Genomic DNA, 17,781 nt, shown 5'->3' on the forward strand with positions numbered 1-17,781 from the left:
GATCTCTGACAATGATCAACCTTTGATACAGATCCACGGGGCGATCACGAACGTTGAACGATGACAACGTCTCTACTCAGTCCACACGAACGGATTCCTTCAATCGCAGTGCTAGCTGTTTGTGAGTGAAGGCTTTGAGTGAGAGAGAGAGATACGAAATTCCAACTCTTCAGTTGTGTTGTCTGGAGTGTGAATGCTTCTACCCAAGGGGTTCTATTTATAGAACCACTTGTGTGGGCTTCAATCCAAAAAGCCCACTTAAGTGCATTTTGGCCCATATCTCAGAATATGCCAAAATCACTTAAGTATTTGGTACTTTACCATATTTCGTATTCTTCTTAAGTACACCGTACCTTACGATGTTCCTTAATTATTCTATCTCTCATCAATCCGTCCTTTGTGTGTGACCCTATAGGTTTTCGCGGCGTTGGCAATTATATTAAATCATGCATTTAACATAATAAACAGTGAGCGGTATCTAGCAACACATCACTGCTACCCAAGTCACGAAAATGTCATGTGATCTGACAAAACCTCCTGTGATAATAATTATGTGTATAATTACCCCTTTGCCCTTATGTCTATATTGAACACAAGGTATAGACCATGTCACCCTTGTCCAGTTCAATATTGGGCCCATAGACATTTATCCTGTTAAGCAGGATTGGCAAATTCCATCTAGGACACTCATGTCCCTCAGCATGCTTCGTGGAGTACCTATCAACTGCCTTTATGGTTATCCAGTTACGGACAACGTTGGATCAGCAATAAAGCACTCGACTCTACATCTAGGATCCATAGTGGTTTCAGGTCGAAGAGTGGTATACACTATTATCACCATGAGAATAACTTATGACACTTTGCATAACTTTCTATATAGTATTCTCATAGCGGGTCAATCCAGTATGAATATTACTCTTAATATTCATACCTATGTTTAAGACTTGATAACTCTTTATCCATGATCCATGAGACGTGATCATCAGTCTACAAACATAATAGTCTCCATGCTTTAATGTTATCCCATTTCATAATAAAGCTTGACTACGGACATTTTAAGAATAGTGTCCTTATGTTTAATGTGATCTCATGATTAAGTCATACTTGATACATTAAATGGACTATCTATTCCAGGGACTTTATTAAACAAACATAATAAAGAAAAATGCCTTTTTATTATTAATAAATAATTCGATACAAGTACCAAAAGTATTGGCCTCTAGGGCTTACACCAACAAATATTACTCTTAATATTCATACCTATGTTTAAGACTTGATAACTCCTTATCCATGATCCATGAGATGTGATCATCAGCCTATATACATAATAGTCTTAATGCTTTAATGTTATCCCACTTCACAATAAAACTCGACTACGAATACTTTAAGAATAGTGTCTTTATGTTTAATGTGATCTCATGATTAAGTCACACTTGATACATTAAACGGACTATCTATTCTAGGGACTTTATTAAACAAACATAATAAAGATAAAGCCTTTTATTATTAATAAATAATTCGATACAAGTATCAAAAGTATTGACCTATAGGGCTTACACCAACAAGTACCTCATGGTGAAAAAGCCTTTTATTCTAGGGCTTACACCAACGCGCTTAGGGAGCCAAGGAGGATAGGAGCACCTTATTTACAACTAACATTGCTTAAGAGGAAATAAAGTAGGCTCGTTAGGAGTAAGGGCGGTGTGCCTAGCGAGGGGTCTAGAATTTTGGCTATAAATAGAAGTTTTTCCACTTTATTGGAGAAGCATTTCAGTGGATTGAGGAAGTACAAAATTGGAGTAGGTTCAACTTGGTCTACAATCTGAGAATAATAGAGGGGGTTTGAAGGAGGAAGTCCTGTTTAAGTGAAATGGTAAATAAACTTGCAAGACCAGCTTTTCGAAATTATCTCTTTGTGTGGGGTTAAATATAGTCATTATATTCATGTACTAAATAGGTAATGGCGTTTTATGTAATTCTACTCATGTTTTAATATTGATGACTCTTTAATCTTAATGAATGTTATAGCTTTGCTACCTAAAATATTGCACGGTGTGACCTGACATCGAAAAATGCTTGTCATTATTAGATCAAATATAATCACCTATTGGATACTAATGTGTAGACATAGGGTTAGGTTCAATAATGTAGTATGGATCAGTGTGAAATTTGTTGCTTTATAATTGTTGGAACTTAATGCTCTGTGTTTGTTAATACACCGATGTATCGCCTATTGGATAATGCATTATTCTAAAGTTATTGAGACCGAAAGAAGATACGACTGAGAGAAATATCTGATAATATTAATAGCTGAGTAGAAAAGTATATTAATGACTTGTAGATGTGCATGATAAATTCGTAATGACGAAATCTACCCCTAACATATTTTCTTATCATTAACATTGAAATATCCATTTTAATTTTTGTCATTTCGTTTATGTTATTTACTTTTACACATCACAACAAATATACAACCCTTGTCTACTTAAGATCTTTAAAAACTGTTGAACGGTCTTTAAAATTAGTCATCTCTGTGAATACGATAATTGTAAAATTTACTTTTGTTTCACAACGAACAATAGTGTGTGTGGTTTTCTGATTCTCTCTTAGTGGGTTTTTTTTGTCTTTCCCATGTGTTTCTCTATACACGTCTAACTTCTTTTACTTTTTATTTTATTTTTAAAGTTGCGACGTGATTAACACGTCACAACATTTTATTTAAAAAAAATTATGTCTTTCACATGTGCATGCAACAATGTCAATTGTTTAATAATAAAAATATGTTGCGATGTGATATTCACATTGCAACTCCTTTTTTTGCCATGTGATTTTCACTTAACTATATCACGTGGCTGAAGACAGTTTTTCTTGTAGTGTAGTTATTTTGACATTTTCTTAATGTCTCTTCTAGGCTTATATTTTTTGACAATTCTTTGGAGTATTTTTTTATTGTATCTTTAGATTTTGAGTTTTTTTGATATCTTTAATTTTTTTGAATTTTTTATTGTATTTTTCTTTTTTTGTTGGTAGTGGTTTTGACGCTTTTTATGCTAACGAGTATCTTCCTTGTATCTTCCTTTTAATATATTAGTTTGTCTATAAATATTTTTACAAAAGCATGAATATAAAGCTTTTTTAATGCACAAATTAAAAATTAAAGAAAGCTCTCATTTTAAGAGATCTTGTCCTAAACAATAAAAATTTCGTAAAATAATTATTATTTACTATTCTACATTTTCTTTCTTACAAATAATTATTGTTTACTATTCTACATTTTCTTTCTTATAAAAACAGTGTGTCCATATAATAGTTTAACTAATTATTTATTCATACAATAAATAATATTTTAGGTATCCATTAATTTTTATTTTGCTAGAGAAATAGACTTATACTTTTATTTTTATATTTTTTAATTTAATATATTTGTAGTTAGGATAACCAAATAGAGATATGAAAAATTTGAAAAAAAATTAAAGAAACTATTACAAAAGATTTTAAGAATAACGAGTTGAATAAAAATATAATTTTTTATAGTTTTTTTTAAAGCAAAAACATATATAATATATGAAAAAGACACTAAAGTCAGCAATACAAATCAATAAGGTTAAAGGAGGCATAAAAGCTATCTAACAGTCGACCAAGACAACACAAAGCAAATACAATCAAAAAACCAAACCACTAATGTGGAAAGTAAAAATGAAAAATCTCGACATCGGGATAAAATCGAAGCAATAGACGAAAAACGAATCTAGAGCTCTAAAGACAAGGTCTGACAAGAACACACCGTCCACTAGTGGGGATTTCGTTTAAAATCAGATCAATATTCTGTATAGACTGACTCGACAAATTTTTTATAATATCCAACAAAATTTAAACCTAAAATCTTGAAAGAAACATACTCGCAACTTATTGACGTGTAAATCGAGAGTTTTAATATTTAGGATAGTTGCCTCACTCTAATTTAATGTGTGTAAGTTGTTTGAAAAATGAGACAAGTTGACCCATTTTATCTTCTAAAAGAAAACAAAAAGTTCATGCAAAATAACAATACCCAAATCCTTAGACATAGTAATATTTTCTACTGTTTTGAATTTACTAAATATTAATAACACATATCTTCATCATAAACATTTTGTATTTTATTGAATGATAAATGATTGTATGAAGTCATAATCTATATTTAATACTCCTTTGTTATTTTGATTATCAAAATTTCCCATTTTTCTATAGACCCTATTTGTTATTTAAATTTATTTATTTCACTTTACAATAAATAAATAATTATTATTATCATTGACAAATTTCCTAATTTTATTTATTTCTATAATACCCTATATATAGTTTTATTAATTTATTTATAATTAATAAGTTTGTATATAGGATAACCAAACACTTAGAAATAAAGAAAGACCAAATGAAATTACTGGAGAAACTATCAAAAAAAAATATTGAGATTAACAAATTGAATATAAATATAATTTTTGATAGAACATTATAATAATTAATCTAAAAAATTATAATTATAGTTATATTAAAAAATATTAAGATTAATGAATTCAATAATAAATTATATTTTATTATACTTTATATTTTTTTACTTTGTTATTTGAAAATTATCTTATTAACTTTGGAGAGGTAGGGTAAGAGTTTCAACTCAGCTATTTAAGATGGTTGTCTCACCCTACTTTAGATGGATTGTAGCAATATTGAAAAATGAGACAAATTGACTTTTCTTTTATCTATCTTAAAGAAATCAAATGTTCATGCAAAATAATATAATAACAACTAAGCCATTAGACAAAATAATGTTTTTGTCTTTGCGTTTTAGATTTATTAAATATTAATAACACATATGTTTATTTTCAACAAAGTTTGTTTAATTAAGTAATGAATTCTTATATGAAGTGATAATATATATAAAATATCTATATTTTTTTTATAGATAATGTTAATTTGTGTTCTGAAGGTATATGTTAAGATATTTATAGATAAAAAATTTATGCAAAATAAATAATAAAAAAATGATTATATATTTTTAATAAAATCAATATACAATTTTTAAAATAAAATTTTACAATTTGTTTATTAAATTATGTCCTTAATATACAAGTTAACATTACATTTATTTTATAGTACATATATTTTTTTACTTTGTACTTTGTAAATATATCAATATAATAATCAATATATTATGTTACTTTTAGTATCAACATTTATCTTTTTCCTACAATATTTTTTATTTGATTTCATTAATTTCTCTTTACAATAAATAATTAATGATATAATTGACAAATATCTCTACAATACCATTATTATTACATATCTCATTTGGTTAAACCTTTAAACGAATTATAAGTAAGAACATAAATTTTCTATAAATGTGAGATGTAAATAGGAACGGAAAATATACATTTTTTTTTAGAAATTTAAAATTAGTTTGTAGTGATTATTAATACTCCATCTACCATAAAAATAAATGTTAATTACTTGTAGTCAGATAAATATGTCAAACATATAATTTAAAAAAATAATATTATCCTCCAATTTAGTTATTCAAAGAGAACCTAGTGGTTAACTTATCCAAAAAAAGTATGCAAGAAAAACTACACTAATATTTATTGTCAATTTAGTTATTCAAAGAAAAGCCCGTGGTCTCCAATATTTATTGTGAATTTAATAAATTGTCTTATCAATTGGACTCCAAAACAACAACATATTCATAAATTATATATATATATATATATATATATATATATATATATATATATATATATATATATATATATATATATATATATATATATATATATATATATATATATATATTATATATATATATATATATATATATATATATATATATATATATATGTTTTAACTCTCTTTTTCGTAAGCTATTTTCTGTAATAATAGATGACTTATAATTAGTTGTCTCAAATTTCTGTCAATATTTGATGTGATTTGAAAAAAATTATTCTTTCAATGCAGAATTTGGAACCAATATTAAGATTTTTGTTTATTGAAATAACCATGAAACACTTTATACAACAAATTTGATTATAGTCATAACTAATTATAAGTACATGTGTATATAATCAAAACTATCAATTTATTTATTAATTGTTTTTATTACTCTCTATAACAGTCCAGTAAAAGGGACTAAAATTTAATGGAAAAACAACTCAATGTTTGTTATTAAAAATGTAATTAATATTTCTTTTTTTACCCTTTAAAATGAATTGATGTTGAGTTTTTATTTTATTTTTAAATATCACTTGTTTAATTATTTTTAAATATAACTTATATAATTTTTTTAATATTCTTTTGTGTTTTATGATAATGATATTCTAAGTTAAATATATTTGCAGTTGACACTCGTGGGAAGACACTTTTGGATCTGTTATTGACTGGTTAGTAAAATATAAATAAGATCTTGTTAATTTTTGTGTACTCTTCTATCATAAACTTAGAAATTTAAAGTCAAAACGTTATTTTGAAACGATATTTTTATGAATTTTAATATTATGTATTTCTATTTTGGGGTCTTTAAAATGTGTTTTAAGGAATATATTTAAGTTATAGTATATATTTAAGTTAATATTATCTAATATTACCTCTTTCCGTCTACGACTCTTTTCTTACATTTTTTATATATTTCTTTTTATAACATTATCTTTAAATTGTAGTATATATTTAATAACGTTTCCAATCTATTTCTAAATTAAATAAAAAATATTTAAACACCATTTTTTACCCCAATAATTAAATGACTGTTTTAGAAAAAAGTTTAACATTATTAATAAAAGCTAATAAATTTAATTTAATTCAACATGATTACTTTTAAAATAATTGAATAAATAGGTATGGTCAAATAAAAAAATTAAGTGAAAAGAGAAAACTAATCCTAAATATAAAATTTCTTTTATTATGGATCAACCGTGCATTATATCTGCCTTAAAAAACAATAATCTTTTAGGGGTAATCTTCTTAAACAAAAGTAGTGTAAGTGAAATATTTTATTAAACTATCAATATGATTTTAAGTGTTTGTAAGGTTTATTTTAACTCTTAAAACTAAAACTCGAGATTAAATTGATGAGATTATAAGTTTTCTTTCATCATAAACAAAGAATTTTTATTTAAATCCAATCAAAAAATATAACATTGTTAAATCTTTTGAGGGAACGATTTATCATATATTATAATCCCCTCCAAATTGAGAGATTTAAAAAAAATTATTCTTCACAAAATGCATCACATTTTGGTTTTAGTTCATGTAATATGTATTTAAGTCATTATAAATATATCAATTTTTTATTTTAGTCTTTTTTATTTTTGCTTTAGTCCTAAACTCATATTAAATTTAGTATTTGTAATATTTATATTAGTACTTATTTTAAAAGATTAAAATCAAATATTTTACATATTACATATAATAATTTCTATACAAATAAAATTTTCAATGACTAAAAAACAAAAAGGAAGAAAAGTAAAAAGGTGTATATTTCTAATGAATAAAAACAAAATAATTATTTTTACAAATAAAAATTCTTAATATTTGCAGGAACTGTTTACATATTTATATCTTTCGTTAATTTTATATTTTACATCAACATTCATTTTTATATATCATTTTATTTTATTTGGTTCATATTAATGTCTAAAGAAACTATTCATGATTATGTATTTAATTTGACATTTGATGTTGTAGATAAAGCAACAAGTATTCCTATCAAAAGTCAAGAAGAGAAACAATATTGAACTATCTTTTTTGAACATGACCTATATCCTGGGAAAACAATGAACTTAGGTATCCAAAAACATTCAGATATTCAATCATCAAAATCAACAAGACATGCACCAGTCAAAAGAGTAACCCATACTTTTAAGACTCTTAAGGTGCTTGGACAAACACTTGAAAAAGAGACTACTGGAACAAATCAACCATTTGGAACGTTTGTGTGGTGGTATAAAAAAGAAACTGAAAGACCAACCATTAGGAGCGACAAAGCAACCAAAATAGAAACTATTGCAACAAATCAACCTTTTGGAATATTTGTGTCGTGGAATAAAAAAGAAACTGATAGACCAACCATTAGGAGTGACAGAGTAACCAAAATAGAAAATACTAGAACAAATCAGCCTTTTGGAACGACTGCGTGATGGCATAAAATAAAAACTAAAAAAGAAATAGAAATAGAAACTGAAAATAACCTATAAGAGGAAAATCAACCTTTTGGATTAAGTGAACAGGGTACAAAAGAAACTAAAAAATCAAATCAACCTTTTGTAGCCCAGACATCGGATGAAAAAGAAACTTACATTCTTATCAATTATTGTGGAACTCCATCAGCAATAGGAAAACACAAACATTGTGTCCTGTCACTAGAATCAATGATGGATTTTGTCATTTCAAATCTTGGAAAGAATATCAAAGTGATGTCAAGTTTCTTTTCTCAAGGTCAAGACAAATATGTAGTTCAGGAAGTAAACAAAATTGGAGACAAAGAAGTGATGTGTCATAGATTGAATTTTGAAAAAGTTGTATTTTATTGTCACGTAGTCAATGCCACAACAACGTACATGGTCCCAATGATGGCCTCCGATGGAACTATATCAAAAGCACTAACAATTTGCCACCATGACACTAGAGATATGAATCCTAATGTGTTAAATGAAGTTCTCAATATTAAACCATGAAATGTATCTGTTTGCCATTTTATTGGCAATAAGGCTGTTGCTTGGGTACCTAATGTTAGCCAGTCTCATGGCCATCCTTGTGTCATCTAGCATATTTGCACATTGATTGAAATCTCATGTTTGGACTTGTTCTAAAGTGATATAAGGAAATAAATATGATGTGAAAAATCATATATTATGTATATTCGGTGTCATCCATATATTCTAAATAATATTAGTTCTAAATTAGTTAGAACTATGGGTTTGTGTATGTGTAAGGTAGCAGTCAATGGTCAATGATCAGTCCTTAATGTAGTTTATGTAAAACCTTATCTTTATATTGATTTCAATTGTCTTGTAGTATAATTATAAAAATCTCCCCTAGTGATAAAGTTTTCACCACGTTTGTACAAAGGACCGAGTGAAGCTTATAAAATTTGACACCCTCCTTTGAATTATCTTTTAATTGAAAATAAAAAAGATTTCACTTGATTGGAACTACCAACCAAGTGGAAATGTAGCGGTAGTCGTGGGTTTGACTCACAATGCCAACAATTTATGTCTTATTTCTTATTAAAGTAGTGCATTTCTTTTATTTTTAAATAAAAAAACAAATCATATTTTCCTCTATTGGAATTATCAACCGAGAGAAAAGGTAGCATTCGTTGTTTTATTTTTAATGAAAAAATGTCTTTCTTTCACCTTTTAATTATAAAAAAATTGGCACCTTATTTTTTTTAAAATTATCTTTAAATTAAAAATAAATAAGATTTTCCTTTAGTTGGAAGGTTCAACCAAGATAAATAGTGGATCAATTAAATAAAATGACGTCTAAATTTTATTCCTTTTTATTTTAAATTAAAATAAATAGGATTTTCCCTCGGTTTGGAGGTTCCAACCGAGGGGAAAAGCTGTTATTTTTTTCTTCTTCAAAGTAAAGCTATAAATTGTTTCTTAATTTTTCCTTAACGAATACCATTGAACCCTAGCGAAATTCATCATATCCTCGAAACATTATCTCCATTAACAAACAAAGCCCTACACTTAAATCAAAAATATTATTTCTTCACTTAATCAAACTTGATAACACCATTTTTTCCCACATACGAGGTTTAGACCTCCATCGCATATTCTTGCCATCGTGGCCGTGATGTTAAAGAATCACGGTCTTAATGTAATCTAACGTAGTCGTGATGAGGCAATTTTTCTGATACATTTTTGTAGTTTTTTATAGAGAATTATGCAAGTTTTTTTAGGGATCTGGAATTTTTAGGTGAAAGTGACAGCAATTGAATTTTGGAGTGCTTTGGAGCCATTTAGAGAGAGATTTCTTCATTGATTTTCCATGTTATTCTCATATCAACTCATGGTAATTCATTGTTACACTATGAGTAGCTAAATTTATTTGATTAGGTCGTAGGAGGTGAAACTAATTTGTACTCTGTTGGATCTTATGAATGTTTGATATTATATAAATATTTTTACCTTATAATTATTCAATTGCTTTTATTCTTAATGCTCTTTGTGTGTTTAAGAGCGTGCAAAGAAAATTAGATGAGTATAGATTACTAAACGTAAGTTTAATGATCTGAATTAGAGAAAATTATTTAACTTAGGAGTTAACTATGGATAGGTAATTATAAGTTGTGGTTAGAGGACTAAAACACTTATATTGCCTGGTATAGATTTGAATTCTCCTAAGGAATTAGGGACTTGTAATGTAAATGAGTGAGATGTACACCAAGGAATTGTGTAGTGGTCAAAAAGTACAAGTATGCATGTCATCCCTCCAGAAGTCATGATCCTCAAAGGCATTAGTAGGTATATTACAATATATGATGGTTAGGGCTTGCCCACGGTAGCGAGAAGCCATGTATCATGATAGTTTAAGAGAACCTGATCATGTGAGGTGAGAGGTCAGGTGTGAAACATTGTGATTTGAGTGATATGCGTCTCAAATAAGATATGTCCTCTTCTGTTGAAGAAGAGGTATTTATAGAGGCTTTGAGGGGAGATATGGTACCTCCCTAAGGACTATATATGGTCGCAGCCTCACCTTGCGGCAACCTATAGTCATCTCCCTAATTAGGTAATTTACAAATATAACATTACATAGTCCCTCAAGCAAGAGGCCTTTGATAGAGGATGAATTGGTTTTATATTGTGGTACGAAGGAGTACCCCAAGGCCATGAGTTTCCCGATGATATGTGTGACGTGTTATGCTTATTAAGTTTAGGTTTTTTTTAAGAAGAATCATATTGTTTGGTCTCGTCTGAGAGACTCCAAGTCCCTCAGGAAAAGTTATATGTAGCCTGGCTGATAAAACTATAAGTCCTTCAAGAGAGGCATTGAACCTCTCAGGTGGGACTTGTAGTTGACATGGCGTGTTACCATTGCTACTACGGATAAACTGAGAGCATTTCACTTTGGTTGGTATTATCAGGTCTGCTACAAGTGTCCCAGAGTTGCTAAAGGAAGTTACCCACCTTATATATGCTTGATGGCCATTCAACTAAAATTGAAATTTTTAGGTATTAGTTATTCTTCAACTCGTACTATTAAATATTTTCACCTTATATGAAATTAATATGCATACATTTGTAGGTACAATATCGAGATTTATGTTATCCGTGGTGGTTGATGTTCTACTTTTGTGATTTGGGACCGTGAGTTCCCATCTGTTGGAATTTTTTGCTGCTCACATTTGTGATACAATGCTTCAGGTTTGGTCCTATATAATTTTTCATTTCAACTATCATGTCATGATAATTGTTGATTTTCTTATACACTTTTTCATTGCACATAAACTGGTGTTAATGATCCATTAGAATTTCCATTGGTCCTTGATAAAATGCTTGGTAAGGAAAATGCCTTCAAAGTCAAGTGGAAATCCAGGTGGCATAATGCAAGTGTTATGTCGATCAACCATGATAAAGATAAAATTAAGAAGTTATTTTCTCAATGGGATATTTGTAAGGCATTAAAATTATTTTAGGTTATTTTTTTCTCTACCTCTAAACAATTGTATGATAGCAAAATAAATCTCTGCAATTTCGTAACAGATTCCAACATCTTCTGAAGTCATTGATGGATTCCACAGGTTAATTATATGCCACGATCTGTTAGTTTGATTTATTTAACTATCATTTGACCTATAACTTACATGTTACTCTTTATTTTATGAACTTTTTTTACAATTAGATTAAGAATAGTGTAGATGAGGCAAACTTGCTGATGAATAAAATATCATCACAATAAGCATTACATAAAGCCATTGTTGTTATCTTGTATTGCACGAGATATAGTTGTTTTTAAATCATTATGAACTGTATTTTATAATTATGTATTTTGGTGCAGGAGCTGGAAATTACATCTAAGCTTAATCTACAACCATTACCTCCAGTCCGATCTACAAGGACATTTGTTTACTTTTGAATCCTATTTACGATATTACTATTGTTTCTTGATTTCACTTGACACAACATGACTGGTTTTGTTTCTATTTCTAATAATACTAAGTCTTGGAAACTCCTGAAAAAATGTGATCCACCACCGGTCATTCTAATCAATACTTCCAAAAAGGATGCACATCATAGGTCCAATGAATCATCCACTTTGAAAGAATTTGATTAAGGAGAACATTCATCATCCAGACTACATCACAAACAAGTTAAGTTTGATAAGAAATAATAGAAGTCTATGGTGTTTTTATCCCATCTATTTGCTATGTTCCTTACTATCAAACTGAATTAATTCACTTTTGAATTGTTTTTTTGAAAGAGTCAACAATATGCAAGCACATTATGTGTTAACAAAATATGAGAATGCAACAGAACTCTATGTTGTTTTTGTCCCATCTGCTTACTATGTTCCCATATGCTTGTATGATATATTAATTTGGTTCTCAAAACTCAGTAACTAAATTTATATTCCTATGTAAGTTGTATGAATTCTTTATTACATTTATTATTGAGAAGTTATGTCTCAATTATATATTTCACTTTGTTGATATAATACAATACCATGATTCATGGTTAACAAATGAGACTTTAAATTTAATCATTAATAACATATCAACATAGTACCATCGATATATTTTTGTTTAGTGTAAGACAATAGGTCCACGTTTTAGTTTATTTATATTTACATGCTCAATAATTAGAAACTTAAATAACTGGGACAAATAATTTGCTTCATATATGTTTAATATTGTAGAATTAGCAACTTTGGAAAAATTATATCACTTTCGAAGTTATTAACTAATTTAGATTTTGTTTTTAAAATAACCATGTTTTTCCAAAAAAATACGAAAATAACCAACTTTTCGATTTTTTTTTCAAAATAACCATGTTTGGGGGAGGATGCGCCGGGGGAGTTGCCGCACCCACAAAAAATAAGAGGAGGCGCCAGATGCATTGGCGCACATGCATTAGGCCTCATGAAGAGGCGCCAATGCTTGTGTCGCCTGCATGGCCCTCCAAGAGGAGGCGCCAATACAACTGTTAATTTGTTTCATCATATATTTAATGAGCCATTGTTCTTAGATCATAAGAGAAAGACACTAAATTTTTATTTTAAATTTTAATATCTTAAATATATGAATTATATTCTTCAATATTTATATAATTTATTTATAATCAATATAAAACTATCCAACACCTTTCGACCGAGTAAGTATAGCTGATAAAACGGGTTATTCGATATTAAATACACCAAAAATGGATTATTCGATATTAAATACATCAAAAATAAATTATTCGATATTAAATACACCAATTCAAACTATCTTGGATTTTATAGGGTTGTTTACATTGTATTATGCGTTTAAAAATTATTACCCCTCTTTAAATTTTTTGAATTATTCAACCTTAAACATATTATTTTTTATAGTAATTTTTACACAAAAATTCAAATAAAACTTCATAATATTTATTATAAATACAATTGAAAAATTATATTATTTTAAATATAATATATTTTTAAATATTATATTACATTTTATAAATAATATAATATATTAATACATGTCTAAGTTATATAAAATAATACTTAAATATTTAATATATAAAAAATTAATAAAATATAAATACATTATAAAATAAAACACAAAATAATTGACTATTAATTTAAATATATTAATATATAATATTTTTAAAAATTAAAGAATAGAGATAAAATTTAATAAAATAAAAAAAGAACAATATATTTTTTAAAAATAAAAATTATAATAAATCAAATTTATTTTAATAATAAAATTAATACTATCAATTATTTTTTAAAAATCGTGCATAACTTAAATGAGATACTTTCTTCATCCTAAATAATAATTTCTTTATGATATTTCACACAAATTTAGATTATAATTAATTTTATAAATAAATAAATTATATATCATTTATTAATGATATGAAAAGATGATGAAATAAAAGAATAATATGAATAGTAGATTGTATGATAAGAAAAACTTATTAATATTTAATTTATATTACAAAACAACTTAAAATATAAAACAAAATATTTTACAAAATAGGAGTAACATATAATTTAAAATGGAAATAGCAATTTGTTTGAGATAGTATTGGAATATTAAATATATGATGAAACAAATTAATATGAAGGGTATGTGGTGCAATGGTAACGTGTTTCATTGAATGCATGCTTCTCTTCCTCGTGTCATTGAATGCATGCTTCTCCTATTTAAAATTTATTTTCTCAAAGAAAATATTGTTTAATACAGTATTATTCTTTTGGTAACCGTCATATATATATATATATATATATATATATATATATATATATATATATATATATATATATATATATATATATATATATATATATATATATATATATATGTATATATGTCATCCAATTCAAGATTTTTTCCATGTTCATGTCAATCAATTAGTACATTTTAATATTTTATTTCTATAATTTATACACTATGATGTGTGATGCAATATACTTTCCAATATATCTCATCATTATTTATGTGATCGAAGTTATTTGTTATGGTAGACATCACATTCCTACACCATAAATTTGTATTTTATATGTAAATAAAGCAACCACATAAAACATTTCTAACGTATTTAATTCTAATTTGAATAAATTAGTCATCTTCATCTCCTTCTTTGAAATTAATCTTTAAAATATCAAACATAAAGTTTTTATCATGCTTAAGCGGTCTACAAATTATAATTAAGTTAAGTCACACTCTTTATTACAATTCTATAATTTTACTTTTTAATATTGGATTTTAGGGTGACTCAGTCCTATCTAAAACCAGATTTTGAGGATGATACTTGTCTCCTTCAAATAACTCAAAGCATTGTCAATAAAAATAATGTTTTGGTACCTTAATTTTCATTTTCAGTAAATAGAAAACCTTATTTATGATAAGTTTAATACATTGCCATACACTTCTCAAAACCATATTTAAATTTAATTTGCAATTTTTTGTAACATGTACTAAGTTCAGTTGCAAAGTGTTGTTTGCCCCTGATGATCATTAGATGATTTTGAGAAATAAAGATGATATGTCAATTAGAAAGAGATCTAAAGTCATTCATGCAACAAGAGACAAACATCAAAATGATATATACATTGTTGTTGCTTACGAGTTCAAGAAATTATGTAATCTAAAAAAAGAAAACATTTTTATGAATCACAAATCCACACACTTTATAAATGTCAAATATTTCATACGGATAACTAAGTCACATTTTCCATACATATGAAGAATCATTTTGACCATTGTACTTGTATGCATCTATTAAGTACACTACAACAAAAACTTGTATGGGCAACCACCGAAAATCATAGCCAAAAGTCTAATCACCGTAGCCTATAACTTTAGCCTATGATTATCCAGGCGTGGAATATAACTTTAGTCTATGATTATTGAGACGTGAAATATGCGGTCGTTGTCTATTCTATAGTGTACGATTTTTTAGCTTTAGTCCATCAATATAAAAAATCGTCGCCTAAAATATATAATATGCTGCGATTTTTAAATTAACTTTAGACTGCGGTTTTGATTAAGCCCCAGCATAAAAGCATAAAACCGCAGTGTATTTAGTAGATCAATTTTATTTAGGTTACACTTTTAAAATTTTTGCGTGTTATTGATAATAGTTATTTAAAATTAAAAATAATATTAAATAATATTTAATATTTATTTAAGAATTAAAAAAATAATATTAAAAGTTAAATTTTTTTATCAATAACAATTTTATTTAATTAATGATAAATTCATTTTTGCTATTTACAGTAAACAATTCCACTAAAAATAAGCTAAACTCTAGTTTAAAGTTAAATATACAAAAAAAATAAACACATTTATTCATTAAATTATTACAAAATAATTTTGGCTAAGCTATGTTGTATATTCCTATAAACTTATTACTCCAATGGCATTTCTTCCATGTTAAATTTTAAGTTAGAATCAATTCACAAGCCCTGCATATTTAAATCATACAAAATCATTAAACAAAAACTTAAATAAAGTAAGAAAAAATAATTAGCATGCCATGTGAAAAACTAGTTAGTATGCCATTGTGGCAAATTAATAATTCATGTAGAAAGGATACATTGAAACAATCTACTTATTACTCCATTGAAAATTTATTAAAAATTTATCAACCAGAAAAGAAAAAATAAATGTGAACTCCTCGTCTAACCACTTATTATTCTTAATCATTTCTTTGACGGGCAAACCATCTATTCTGGAATTTAAGAAGTCAAGGACCTGAGTAGTTGAGTGGTTACCCCATATTGTCATATTCGAAACTTTATCGTAGAAGACATCTGCCTTGAGGGTTAGCTGCACATTTGATCAAAGCAATGCAGGGAAAATTATGGTTCTTTCTTCTTTTGTAAAACAATCGTTTTGTAAAAGTTGAAATTTATACTTTTTAGTTGACATTTTGCCCTGTTTTCATCTAAACAAGAAAAAACATGGAAGCTTTTTACCCTACATTTTGCCTTATTTTCATCTTAATTAAATTCTCAAATCTTGATTTTGCATCAACTTAGAGATCAATAATATCTACTTTCCACTCAATAACATCAACATCTGTGGCAGAAAAAGTGATCTTTCAAGAATTTTCACAAACACAAATAAACATAGAAAATCACAATTTCAATGGTGAAAGGTATCTGATTGAAATATATATATATATATATATATATATATATATATATATATATATATATATATGATTACAATGTTTCCAAAAACCATGAACATTTATTTTCAATCATTACATTCAACGGTGTGTCTATTGAATGTCATTTCATAAGCTTCAATGACGACAAAAGCTAATGTATTTTATTTAATGATTTTTACCTCTGAAATTGGTCTTACCATTTTGAGTTTGTTTCGTATGCAATACACTTGATTATTTATTTATTTTTATAAGGTTTATCCTTATTTATCGTTGAGTCAACCACAACTTTCATGCATTAGAATTTATGATTGATTTGGGTTTCTTTGTCTTTTTTAATAGATTTATTTCAAACATACAACTATGCATAATAACAACACCCATGCTGCAACTGCAAGGACAAAAAAGAAAATTGACCCTAATGAAGAGAAAAGTTCTATAAAGTAGATCATTTAAAGAGAATATGTCTCATAATGAACATTTATCTGAAACTATTAGTAAAAAATGAAGTGTTTCTATGTTTACACCACTTGATAATTCAACTTCAAATGTTTTGAATACTCAACATTCAAAACATCATTGATTGTCTAAAAGAACATCATTTGTAAGGTTTGTTGGAGTTAACTTATTTACCAGTTCCAAGCTACTAGATCTAACATATCAACTTCCCATAATGTCTCAAATGCAATACAACATGCTAAAACATGTGATATTCCAAGTTAATGCCAACCATGCCTTTCTTTCTCTTAGAGGTTTTATTTATACGATGAAAGGTTTCAAACACCACCATAGTATTATCAGTTATGAGTCTTTTGTGGAGGTTATGAATGACGAGTTTCATTCTATTGGCTAAGGTTTTTGTTATGATTTTCATGATATCACTGCAGAGGGATTTGGGTCTATAATTAGTGGGTTTGGATGGGCTATTCATTTT

At 27.2% G+C, this 17,781-nt stretch overlaps 1 pseudogene; it reads left to right on the top strand.

Moving 5' to 3' along the window:
* The window catches only part of LOC127137648 (uncharacterized), a 101,634-nt pseudogene extending 92,845 nt beyond the window's left edge, over nt 1-8,789 (top strand).
* The last annotated feature ends 8,992 nt before the right edge of the window (nt 8,790-17,781 follow it).

The sequence above is a fragment of the Lathyrus oleraceus genome, chromosome 4 (genome assembly GCF_024323335.1).
Source record: "Lathyrus oleraceus cultivar Zhongwan6 chromosome 4, CAAS_Psat_ZW6_1.0, whole genome shotgun sequence".
In the NCBI taxonomy this organism is placed as follows: domain Eukaryota; kingdom Viridiplantae; phylum Streptophyta; class Magnoliopsida; order Fabales; family Fabaceae; genus Lathyrus; species Lathyrus oleraceus.